The following is an 11769-nucleotide window of genomic DNA, read 5'->3' as shown; positions in this document are numbered from 1 at the left end:
AGAGGTCTGCCACGCCATGTGGTCACCTCCGGGGCAGGCGGGAATCGAACTCATGTGGAAGCGGCTTTAGATTCTCAGTGCTGTGCTTTAACCTGCTGCATTACCAGGGAGGGCCTAAAATGTAATTTTTAAGGAACTGATAATAGCAGCTAGCATTTATTAAGTGTTAGCCACTGTGGATTAAGTTGCAGTTTATTATTACAGAGGAAGGAAATGAAGCTCAAGTCACTTCAGCAAGGAAGCACAGGAGCTTGGAATTGAAACAACCCTGCTACCTTTCACTGCCCAACATCTGTCCAACTGATTGACCAATAGTTCTTTTGGATATTTAGGTCCCGGCAAAGGATGAAGCGAATCAGAATCAAATAGGCTTGTCTTTAGCCTGGAGCCTTATTTTCCTCTGAGTATACTTTGTACCTTTTGCATTTGTTAGCCATAGTTTACCTTGCCAATTAAAAACAACTATAGATATATATAACAAACAGGTTTCAGTGCCTCGTTGCTGATCAGGATAGACTTAGCCTGGTCTTTTAGTCCTTCAGAGTCAGGGCCAGGTAGAGGTGGCCACAGTGGATGGCAGGGGTAACAAAATTGGATGATTTACTTGAGGTCAATCTCTAGGGCCCCCAAAGGCAAGCTAAAGGGCCTTCATTTGGCAGGCAACAAATATTCCACAGGAGAAGTTTTCATTTGAAGTATGGACCCTTTAGGAAAAGTGAGATCTGGCTTGGAAGGGTTAGAAGAGCAGCAAAGACTAGTCAGAGACTCATGAGAAGGGCACTGACGCCAGCCAGGGGGCAGGAAGGGATTGGTGTCAATGTGAGCAAAGCAGATCCTGCTTCTGCACTCCTGGCAGACCAGGCTCCATGGGGAATAACCAAGGCCTTGCTCTGTAACCTTGAGCAAATAATGACTTTACCCTGAGTCTGGCATGAAGTAGATGCTTCCAAAAGACCAGAAAAAGAATGCATTACATCTCTAGCATCTGTAGTGTCTTACACCTGCTTCACCCCACTCTCCAGGTCCTATCAAGCAGCTTCTAAACAGATTTTTAAGATCTTCTTTTTGTCAGCTTTGTCTTAAGTCATGGAATCCTTTCTTCAAATTAATCTTTTGCAGTAGAACAATGTGTAAAACAGACAAGGAGGCAGGCCAGGGTTGGTGGCCTCTCCTGCACTGACCTCGAGTGCCACAGAGCAGGCAGGGCTTAAGCACTAATGGCCCACAGCACCACCTCACAGAGTAGGACCAAAGGAAGATTACTGGGAGAACATCTACCTTTTGGGGTTTTCTAGGCCATCAATCCCACCCATCCATCCATCCATCTGTCCATCCATCCATTCAGTCAGGGTCAGAGCCCAGAAAACAAAATAGTGGACAACCTGAGAGACATCATGCCTTTCAAACAGTAACCTGAGGGGGCATCCAGAAAGTTCTCTTGAGCCTGAGATTGAACCAGTTTGGAAATCCAAAATGGGCAAAACAGCCATAGAACACAGGGCATTGGATGCTGAAGAAAGTAGGGCACGCCTGGTACTTGAGCAAGAAGACGTAGACGACATGAGAACTTTATGGACCACTAATGTACAAGCTAACTTCAAAGCCAACGTGGGTCTGCATTGCTGTACCAAGAGACTGAGAAGAGACCTTAATCTGTTCATGTCCAAAAACAGGCAAACTGCTACTGAGATTCCCAGGCTTCTGAACCCGGGTGGAGGCCTGGATTGGCATGTGTCTTTTACTGGGGAGCAGGTTCAGAGTCATTGCTTTAAATATAGTGGGATGCCCTATATATCTCTGTCTGCTTACTTTCCATGTCCTTAATTCTGCCTCACACCTTTTCTCACCACTCTACACTATTCTCACTCTGCGCTATCGTCGATAACACTGCCTCCCATTTCACTGTGCACAGAGAGGTCAGAGGAGAACTATGAGGTTCCCACCACAACCTTGCCCTACCTGCCAGACACTAGCTTCTTTCATCTTACTAAAGATGAGGGGTCCATGCTCCTCCACCTGGCCCCTCTTACCTACTCAAGCATATGGCTTCACCAGCTGTTTCTTCTTCTCCCAGGACCTCAGTTTCCCTTTTGGTTTCAAAACACCTTCTTTGAATGTGTTCACTCCACTAAGTTGTTGAGCTCCACTTAGGATTTGTGAACTTTGTTTTATTTCAATTAAAAAGTAAAAAGGTCCCTTACTCTACCCCCTTCTGGATATCATCCCTTTTTCTTTTACCCTTTATAAAACAAAACAAAACCCTCAAAACTGTAAACAATACTTGAGAGCTTAATTAGTCAGGTAGATTATACTGTGTAACAAAAGAAGGCCAAAGTTTTACACATAAAGGCTTTTTTTTTTTCTCACACAAAACCTATTGGGTCTGGTAACAGTTTGTAGCATCTCCCTTTTAAGCAGTGATTTCTGAATCCAGGACCCTCACAACTTATAACTCTGCCTTTTGGAACACTTGCCTTCCATATCACCTGGCAGTGGCAGATTGGAAGGTCACATACCAGCTCTTAACTATTTCAAAGCCCAGACCAGCCTGAAGTAGTTATGTGGCTAGAGGGACCAAGAAATGGAGGTGCCAAGGTAGCATACTAAGAAGTAGTGGAAAATTCATGGACATCTGGATATCAAGAAGTATCTTTTGGGGCCCCCTACTGGCATAAATGGTTAAGTCTCAGCGCTACCATGTTATCACTGGCCACTGCAGCACAAGTCCATCCTGGCCTGGGAACTGACCCACATCGCACAGCAGACCTCTTCTGTCTTACCCACATCGCACAGCAGACCTCTTCTGTCTTGCCCACTGCTCCCCTCAGCAGCATATTTTGATAGATCTGCTTGTACTGTGAATACATTCACCCTCCACACCTCTGGCCTATACTCCAGGTTTTGTATGCATAAATAAATAAATGAAAGAATTATTTATTTATGTATACAGAACTGAAGTACAGGGTAGAGGTGCTGAGGCAGTGGGAGGATTCACCAGGGACAGAACAGGCAGGCTGACGAAGTACACTGCTGAGGGGAGTAGTGGGCAAGACAGGAGAGGTTCTGCTGTGCCATGTGGATCACCTCCAGGGCCAGGGATAGAACTTGCACAGAAGTTTCTGTGGCTGGCTTGTAGTGCTGCATCCTAACCCGTTGTGCCATCAGGGAAGTCTTTTTAAAAAAGTGTTGGGCCCTCGCTATTAGCACAACGGGTTAAAGCACAGTACTACGGAAGTATCGCAGTCACTGCAGCACAAGTTTGATATCCAGCCAGGGAGGTGACCCACATGGCACGACAGACCTCTCCTGACCTGCCTGCTGCTCCCCACAGCAGTATATTTCAGTAGATGTTCCTGTTCTGCTCCCCACTCTGTCCCTGGTGAATCCTCTCACCCCCTGCACCTCTGGTCTGTACCCCTGTTCTTGTATGCATAAATAAACAAATCTTTAAAAGTAAATAAATAATAAAGTGTCTTTGCCACAGTCTGTCCGCTCCTCTCTTGAACTCATCTGAATTAGACTTCCACCTCTATCATTCCAGCAAGACTGCTCCCATTAAGTCAACTCAGGATCCTGACTACAGGAACATCTATCTCACTCACTCAACAAAGCGATGGATATACTTGGTTATTTCCTACTCTCTCAAGGCACTTTTTCCTTTTGGTATACCACTCTTCTTTCCTATTCCTTCCCCCACCTCATGGACCAGTTTTTCTAAGTCCTCTTATAGCTGAGGCACCCAGATTTCAGTCCTTGGATCTTTTATCTGTCTTCATTCAATGCCTCAATCTCATTGTCTCATATTTTAAATTCCCACTGATACATTAATGATTCCAATTTTTTTTTTAAAGATTTATTTATTTGTTCATACAGAACTGGGGTACAGGCCAGAGATGCGGAGGGTGAGAGGATTTTCACCAGAGACAGAGCGGGGAGCAGAACAGGCAGATCGACGAAGTACACTGCTGAGGGGAGCAGCGGGCGGGTCAGGAGAGGTCTGCCTCACCATGTGGTCCACCTCCGGGGCAGGCGGGGATCAAACTCATGCAGAAGTGGCTTTAGTTTCTTAGTGCAGTGCTTTAACCGGCTGCGCCACCAGGGAGGGCCTAATGATTCCAATTTTTATTTCCAGTCTCATTCCCTCTTCTGACGTCTAAGGCTCAGTCCAACTTTCCTGGGACAGACTGTTGATGTTAAGTGAGAAATGTCATATCCAAAATCTGACCACTTCCCATCACCTTTACCACTACACTTTGGTCCAAACCACCACTATATCGCTCTAGGAGATTATTGCAACAGTCTTCTTGTTGGGGAGAAAGAATGACCTGAATGAATTCCACAAACACAGGTTTTGTGGAATTCACCCCAACCCCAGACTAAAGAGATCCGAGACACCAAGTACTACAAATCCCATAATGTCACCACCACTGAAGGAAGGCTCACTGGGAACTGAGGAGGAGTTCAGCAGCCAGGCTTGGTATGTAACCAGACATGTGGTCCTTGGGTTTATTTTTGCCAGCTTTCAGCATGTTGTTGGGTCTCAGCTCAGCAGAATTGGTAGGACACATTCAATTTATCTCTCTTTCTCGCTCAATTATTCCTTTCTTCATTCTTTCCCTACCCCCTTGTATTATTTTTGGTAATAAAACCTTATGTGTGCCTGCAGTTATTATAAATCCCTTTTAGCGTGTAGGTGAGGACCCACAATGAGGTAGCCCATTTCACATTGGGGTTGCCCTGTAACATTCTAACTAGTCTCCCATTTCTGCCCTTGTCTTTGCACAATCTATACCTCTCCCAGCACTGAAACACTACTCACATCACCTGGAACCTCCATTAATAACTCTGTATTAGTCCATCTCACTCAGTGAGGAAGTCACAGTGATAGGCCTCACTCTATTTACCCACCCACCCCCATTTCTTTGACCTCATTCTCTACCCTTTTCCCCTTTGTCCCACTTTGCTTCAGCTCTACCATTCTGAACCTATGACTTTCCTTAAGTATAAATGTAAATTCTTAGTATTCCTTCACTTCAGAGCTTTGCTTGCTGAACTTTCTGCCTGGATCACATCTCCCCGCTTTTCATCTGTCTCTCCCCTCACCTATCCCACTGCCTGGGCTGTGTATATATAGGACTTACTCAGTTCCCTTAGTTCCCTGCTCAAGTGTTACCTAATCAGAGAGGTCTTCCTGCACTATCCCTGATCCTTATCTCCCTTGCCCTGCTTTGTTTTTCTACATTGAAGGTTACTATGACCTGTGACAAATTTCAGAATGCCAGCTCCACACAGAAGTTTAACCACTGTTTGCCAAATAAAAATAAGTTTTGGAAGGGAGAAGATGAAAGATCCTTACTGCCATGTGGTCTCTGGAGACCCTTATCTGAGGGTAGGGAGTGGGGGTGGGGGTTTGTCCTTGGTGGTAGTCAAGTGTTGAGGAATAATCTCTCTGGAGTCAGAGAGGCCTGGGTTAATTTGGCATGTTTTTTGTAAGTCTCAGTTTTCTTATGTATAAAAGGGGGGTAATAATAACACAATTCAATGGTCTACATGAGCATGAAATAAGAGAATCCATGTAATTTGGTTATCCTGGTGCACAGTAGGTACTTGTATACTCATCTGTTGCCATCAGTACAGGGTTATTCTTACTTAGCATCCAAACCATGTATAGTTGCATGGAGCCAGTGACCTCTGCCATATAGTTTGCTCACCATGAGCCAGGCCTTACATGAACTGGCCTCAGAAAAAGTACTTCAGACCTCATGAAGTCAGGTGGGCTCTAGCCTATTGTAGTTCACTTGTGATATGGGCCCAAGAGCTGTCCATAGGTCTAAGACTGGGAGTTTCTCCAGGTTAACTGGCTATCCACTGGCCCTGAAGTGCAGGAACAGACTAATGGTTCTCTGATATTCTTGGAGTCTCTCCCAAGATGAACTACTTGGTCTGTCACATGTCCTTGCTCTATGGTCTCCTCTGACTCAAAGACCCAGACAAAGTCTACAGCAGTTTACCCAATGTCCTGTGGGTCAACTACCCACTGGTCCCTTGTAGCTTCAGTTGACTGAACCCAGACTGGCACCTAGCTTGGTACCCACATGGAGTGGGTCAGTTGGCTGGAACTAGGGAATACCTTCACCACATTTCTCCCATCACTTGAAATCATGCATCATATTATCACCTCCAAGGTCAATGTGGGGACCCAGCAAGAAGCCCTGATGAAGAAAACAGTTCTCTGGATATTTATTTTGAAAAATAAGTAAGGGCCCTCCCTGGTGGCACAGCAGGTTAAAGCACAGCACTAAGCAGCTAAAACCACTTCAGCATGAGTTTGATCCCCAGCCCAGGAGGTAATCCACATGGGGCAGCAGACCTCTCCTGACCCGCCTGCTGCTCCCCTTAGCAGTGTACTTCGTCAATCTGCCTGTTCTGCTCCCCACTCTGTCTCTGGTGAATCCTCTCACACCCTCCCTGCACCTCCGGCCTGTACCCCAGTTCTGTGTGCATAAATAAATAAATCTTAAAAAAAAAAAAAGAAAAGAAAAACAGGTAGAGAGGGTGAGTGATTTACAGCAAAGCCAACCCCAATCCACACTGGAACTTAACATGTGTATCTGAAGCTCCTGAGAGGCTGAACATAGTTAAGCAAGGGAGGTCTCTTACAATCAGTCCAGTTGTTCCTGTGCTTTCCAGGCAGCCTCTCTAGAAGCCCCTAAAGAAAGCCTACCACTTTCCATAGAAAAGGCTTGACATCAAACAGGTTGACTCAATCAGCACTTATAGTGAGTGTGCAATTCTCCTTCAGGAATCAGCTCTGGGTGCAGGGAGGGTTGGGCCTTGCAGGATTCCTTCCCTACTGGCCGACTAGTACTCTTCTCCCTCTTCCTGCTTAAATAGTTCTCCATTCTGCCCTGACCCTTGGTGAATGGTGTATCTGGGAGTGTGGGACCAAGAAGTATGCGTGTGTAGCAGACAGACCCAGGTGAGGCTGTGTTGTAGCTGTTTCAGCCAGAGCCTACTCCATGCTAAGAGCATATCTAAGTACTTGTCACTGCTGGTGCCACTCCCCTTTCTGACAAAGGCTGCTCACCCTCCCCCAGGAAACTCGATCCCAGAAAGGGTGGCTCACCCAGTACAGGGGGCAGCCCGGTTACTCGAATCAGGGCACAGTAGAGTGCAAACTCTTAAGCCCCAACACACTTCCAGGAGCTCCCCGATCACCCCACAATCAACTGTGCCATCTTTGAGTCGACTTGCGATTTGGGCGTGTATTGAGGGCGGGCCTTACCTGGCCACTGCCCCCTACTGGACTTCGTCCTCCCAGTAAAAGGATGGGTTCCAGGACTCGCCTTTTGTAGTCCCCAGCTGAAGGCCAAACAGTTAAGGGACCCCAAAAAGATGTAGTCCTTCTACTGCAAATGGCAACGCAGATGGCTGTGGCCCCCAGTCTTCAAGCCCCTCCCTCTAAGGATGACAGCTCTCCAGTCTCTCGGCGCCCCCAGGCCACGTGGGTTAGCAGACGGACTCACCTATTTCTTTGGGGGACCCAGGACGCACAGAGATTGCCGGTCACTGCCCTCTGTCGGACCCCCAGGAGGGGACGGGTGTCGGGCCAGGCCAGGTCTGAGGGCGCAGGTTGGTGGGGCCACGGCCCCCTGCGGACGCAGACATAGCCACAGCGCGGGACACCTGCCCTTCCCACCGCCCCTCGCCCGGTTGCCGGTGCAGGAAGAAGACAGCTCTAGCCGGACTCTCCCGGCGGAGGCCCGGCTCCAGCAGCTCGACCCGGCCCTGCCCTCCCCCGGGTGCATTATGGGAAATGTAGTCCGCAGTGCCCCGCGGCGGGAGGGCGGGCGGGTCGGGGCAGCGTTGTGGCCTGACCCGGTCGCAGATGGTGTCGCCTTTCCCTCGTCGGGTTCAGGTCCGGCGCCTCTGAACCCGTATCCCCGGGTGGACCACAGATGCAGAATCTCCGACCCTTCCGCACGAGACAACTAAAGATTTATTTCAAGTAGAGAGACCTTGATCTTGTTTCCTACACTGATTACGGAAAGGTAGTGCAATTTGAAGGGGCTGGTTAAATGTCATTAGTGGACCAGACTACACTGACTATAAAGGATGTGAGCATGCGCAAGAGCCACACTAATTCCTACCAAAATACCTTTTTTTGCCACGTTTTAATATATGTGTATGAAGCTCCAGAACCGTAGTTCTCAACTCTTGAGTGCAAATAGAATGACTTGGGGAATTTGAAGAAAACATTAATACTTGGATGCCAGTCCTAGGGAATTCGGTTTAATTGCATCGGGATGGCATCACTACATTTTTAAACAATTCCCAGGTGATTTGCCAAGGCAAGGGAGCACCTCCACAGACATTTCTTGGGCTCATAGCATAGCAATAAAACAACAACAGGAAAACATAAAGCTTTTCCAAACAATCTTATTTTTGGAAAACAGTTAAGGAAGTAAAATTAGGTATTAACAATATTGTTCATGTTTTCTCTATAGCAATTAAATTGTTATAAACTTGTGGTTATTTCCCCCATCAGTTCTGGGATGAAGCAAAAAGTCTGAAGTCACTCCAGTGATTCTCTCTTGCTTCGAGCACTCCAGAGCAGTGTCCTACGCCCATCTCAACTCTAGACTGGAAATAGGAGAGAGCTCTGCCCTAGACTTATCTCATGTCTCAGATGCCTGTCTCTTGGAATCTACCTCCACAACAGGGGCCTGTCACTGACATGGTGACAAAACTGTGGCTTTTACCATAGATGTATTTACACAGGCTATTATTACACATGACTTAGGGGACATTTTTGCTCCCCTTGAAATAACAGCAAGTGAGAAAATGCCCCATTCCTTAGTAATCTTTTCCTCGGGAAAGGAGAGGAGTCTCTCCAGGTCCCCATAGGTTCTCACTTGCTTGGACCAGGCTCCCTCCCTTATGGTAAATATAATTTATACAGTTTTACTTTCATTAATCCTACCACCTTACTTTGTAAAACTCTAAGTCATGGGGCCTGCCTGATGGAGGAGGTGTTAAAGTCACAGCAATATCAAGTTATTGCCAGGCACTGCTGCATGAGTTCAACCCCCAGCCAGGGAGCTACTAACTCAAGATGTGGCAGGCCTCTCCTGTCCCCTTAGCAGTGTGTTTCAGTAGATCTGCCTGTTCTGCTCACACTCTGTCTCTGGTGAACCTTCTCATCCCCTGCACCTCTGGCCTGTATCCCAGTTCCTGTATGCATAAATTAAATAAATCTTTCAAAAAATTTAAAATAAAATTCTATTTTAATCCATGTATTGACTAATATTTTCATATCGAGGTACTCCTTTTTATGGGTTACTTTTTGCTGATAGAATTGCTAAGAAATAAATTTTGATCTTTTGGAATAAGCTTACCCCAAATGACCCTGCACAATGCAGCTTCAAACTTTGACCTTTACCCGAAACAAAATGCTATCCTGTACTCCATTTTCTCTCCAGGTTGGGGACTTCTCAAAATCTCAGTGTTCTGCTTTTCTTAGGTCCATGATTTTCACAAACTGGGCATGCCTTCCTGCAGCAGCAATAGTGAGGGCAGCTGGGTCTAGATCAAAAGTAGCAGCAAGACCCCTGTGCTTGCCCAAATTTATTTCTTTCCTTTTTTAAAATAAACATTTAAAAAAATTGATTCCAGGAAGAGGTTTCTTTCTTTAAAAAATATTTTTTTAGATTTATTTATTTATGCCTACAGAACTAGGATACAGGCCAGAGGTGAGGGGCAGTGAAAGGATTCACCAGAGACAGAGTGAGGAGCAGAACAGGTAGATCGATGAAGTATACTGCTGAGGGGAGCAGTGGGTGAGCCAGGAGAAGTGTGCCATGCCATGTGGGTCACCTCCCTGGTCAGGGATGAAACTTGTGCAGAGGCTACCACTAGCTTTGTAGTGCTGTGCTTTAACCCATTGTGCCACCAGGGAGGGCCCTAAGAGGTTTCTTTCATAGCTATAGTGGATATTTCAGAATTTCAGGTGCTGTGAAGAGCTTGTGGCTAAAGTGACAAGGCCTATTGTAGGCTGAGGCTGCACTATCTTGCTTGTCAGATTAGAGATAGATCCTTTAGTGAAGATAGCAGCATCTTCAGCAGGGCCCCATCCCATCATACAAAGCAGGATATTGAATATGAGTATCCTGAGCTAATAATAACAGTGAGGCCTTCCCTGGAAATTTTGAAGAGGTTTTCCTTCCTGCCTTTATTACTTTGCAGTTCCTGGGAAGGCAGCTGGAAAAGTTTCCTGCTTCACTGGAATGTTACATCAATGGTCTTGTACCATGTGTATCTGTCCTGGTTCCAGTTTCCCATTTTAACATTTGATCAGACTCCTACTTCCTATGTTGAAGAACTACAGCCCCAAATGGGAGCAAGTCAACAAGAATATCAGGTAGGATATTCTCTTTGCTGGGTCCTCTCTACGAGGATTTAGGGGCTGAAAGTGAGCCTAGCCCCCCTGTACTCCATTCCAGGTTGGGGCACTGCTCTGGGTAAACACTTCTAAATAGCTCAAATGTCCTTGTATTAGGCAGTAAAAACAACCTTACAAATACTATGGGCCCATATATACTAAACAAAAAAATTTAGAATCTTCCTCTGAAAATCCTCAATCTCAATAAGAAAAAAGAAAAATTGAGGCCCTCCATGGTGGCATAAGGCGTTAAATAAAGCACAGCACTATGAAGCTATCTAGGGCCACAGCAGCAGGAATTTGATCCCTGGCCAGGGAGGTGACCCACATGGCATAGCAGACCTCTCCTGTTCTGCCTGCCCGCTGCTCCCCTCAGCAATATATTTCAGTAGATCTGTCTGCTCTACTCCCCATACTGTCTCTGGTGAAGTCTCTCGCTCCCTGTACCTCTGGACTGTACCCCGGCTCTTGTATGTATAAATGAATAATATTTTTTTTTAAGGGAAAGTAGTGAGGAGTATGATCCTTGGAGTAAGACTGACATGTGTTGGAATCCCCTTACCTTCAACTTTCCAGCTGTGGTAAGTTACTCAGTCTTGCTGCACTTTGGTTTCCTTGACTATAAAAGGGAAATATCATATGGTAATTGTGAAGATTAAATAAGATAGAGTATAATGAAAGGTAGCAATTTTTATTACCCAAGGATATTGGGCAGAAGGCAAGAATTAACTCTTCTCCCTCTTTGGAAAATATAGTACTACCTGATAAGGGACTCACTTGTAATGGCTTAACTTGGGAAACAAAGTAAAATACCCAGAGTTATGTATAGCTGTTTTTCCTCTTTCCGGGAACCTTGGAAGTGCTGGTGTTCTTCAGGGCTCAGTATGGAACCCTGTTCTCCTGTCTACACTTGCTCCTTCATTCCCGTAGTTGTCACATCTATGGGCATGGCTTTAGATACTAGCACCAGTGATGTGCTGATATATTTGTGTCTTTAACTTTGCTTTATCATGAACTCCAGACTGTTATGTCCAAGTGCCAACTCCATGTCTCACTTGTCTACCACACATTAAAAACTTCCATTACCCCAAACTGTTTCTGCTCTTCCTGTTAAAACTGTTTCTCTCACATTCTTCCCCTTATCCTAGCCCACATCTCCTGTTTTCACTGTAGCTACAACAGATACAATTATCACCTTCTGTATTACTATGACAATCTTTTTTTTTAAAAGGTTTATTTATTTATGCATACAGAACTGGGGTGCAGGCCAGAGGCACAGGGGTGTTGAGAGGATTCACCAGAGACAGAGTAAGGAGCAAAACAGGCAG

General features: G+C 45.9%; 1 protein-coding gene across 1 annotated transcript in view; it reads right to left on the bottom strand.

Annotated features, from left to right (window-relative positions):
* The window catches only part of MON1A (MON1 secretory trafficking family member A), a 13581-nt gene extending 5796 nt beyond the window's left edge, over nt 1-7785 (bottom strand). Inside the window, exon 1 of the mRNA XM_004676144.2 lies at nt 7527-7785. The gene's annotated coding sequence lies outside the window, so the exon portion shown is untranslated. The remainder of the gene's footprint in view (nt 1-7526) is intronic.
* Nucleotides 7786-11769: the final 3984 nt, after the last annotated feature.

Source organism: Condylura cristata, unplaced genomic scaffold (assembly GCF_000260355.1).
Source record: "Condylura cristata isolate star-nosed mole 26May11 unplaced genomic scaffold, ConCri1.0 scaffold00004, whole genome shotgun sequence".
Lineage (NCBI taxonomy): Eukaryota > Metazoa > Chordata > Mammalia > Eulipotyphla > Talpidae > Condylura > Condylura cristata.
This window is presented reverse-complemented; position numbering and strand designations above follow the sequence as displayed.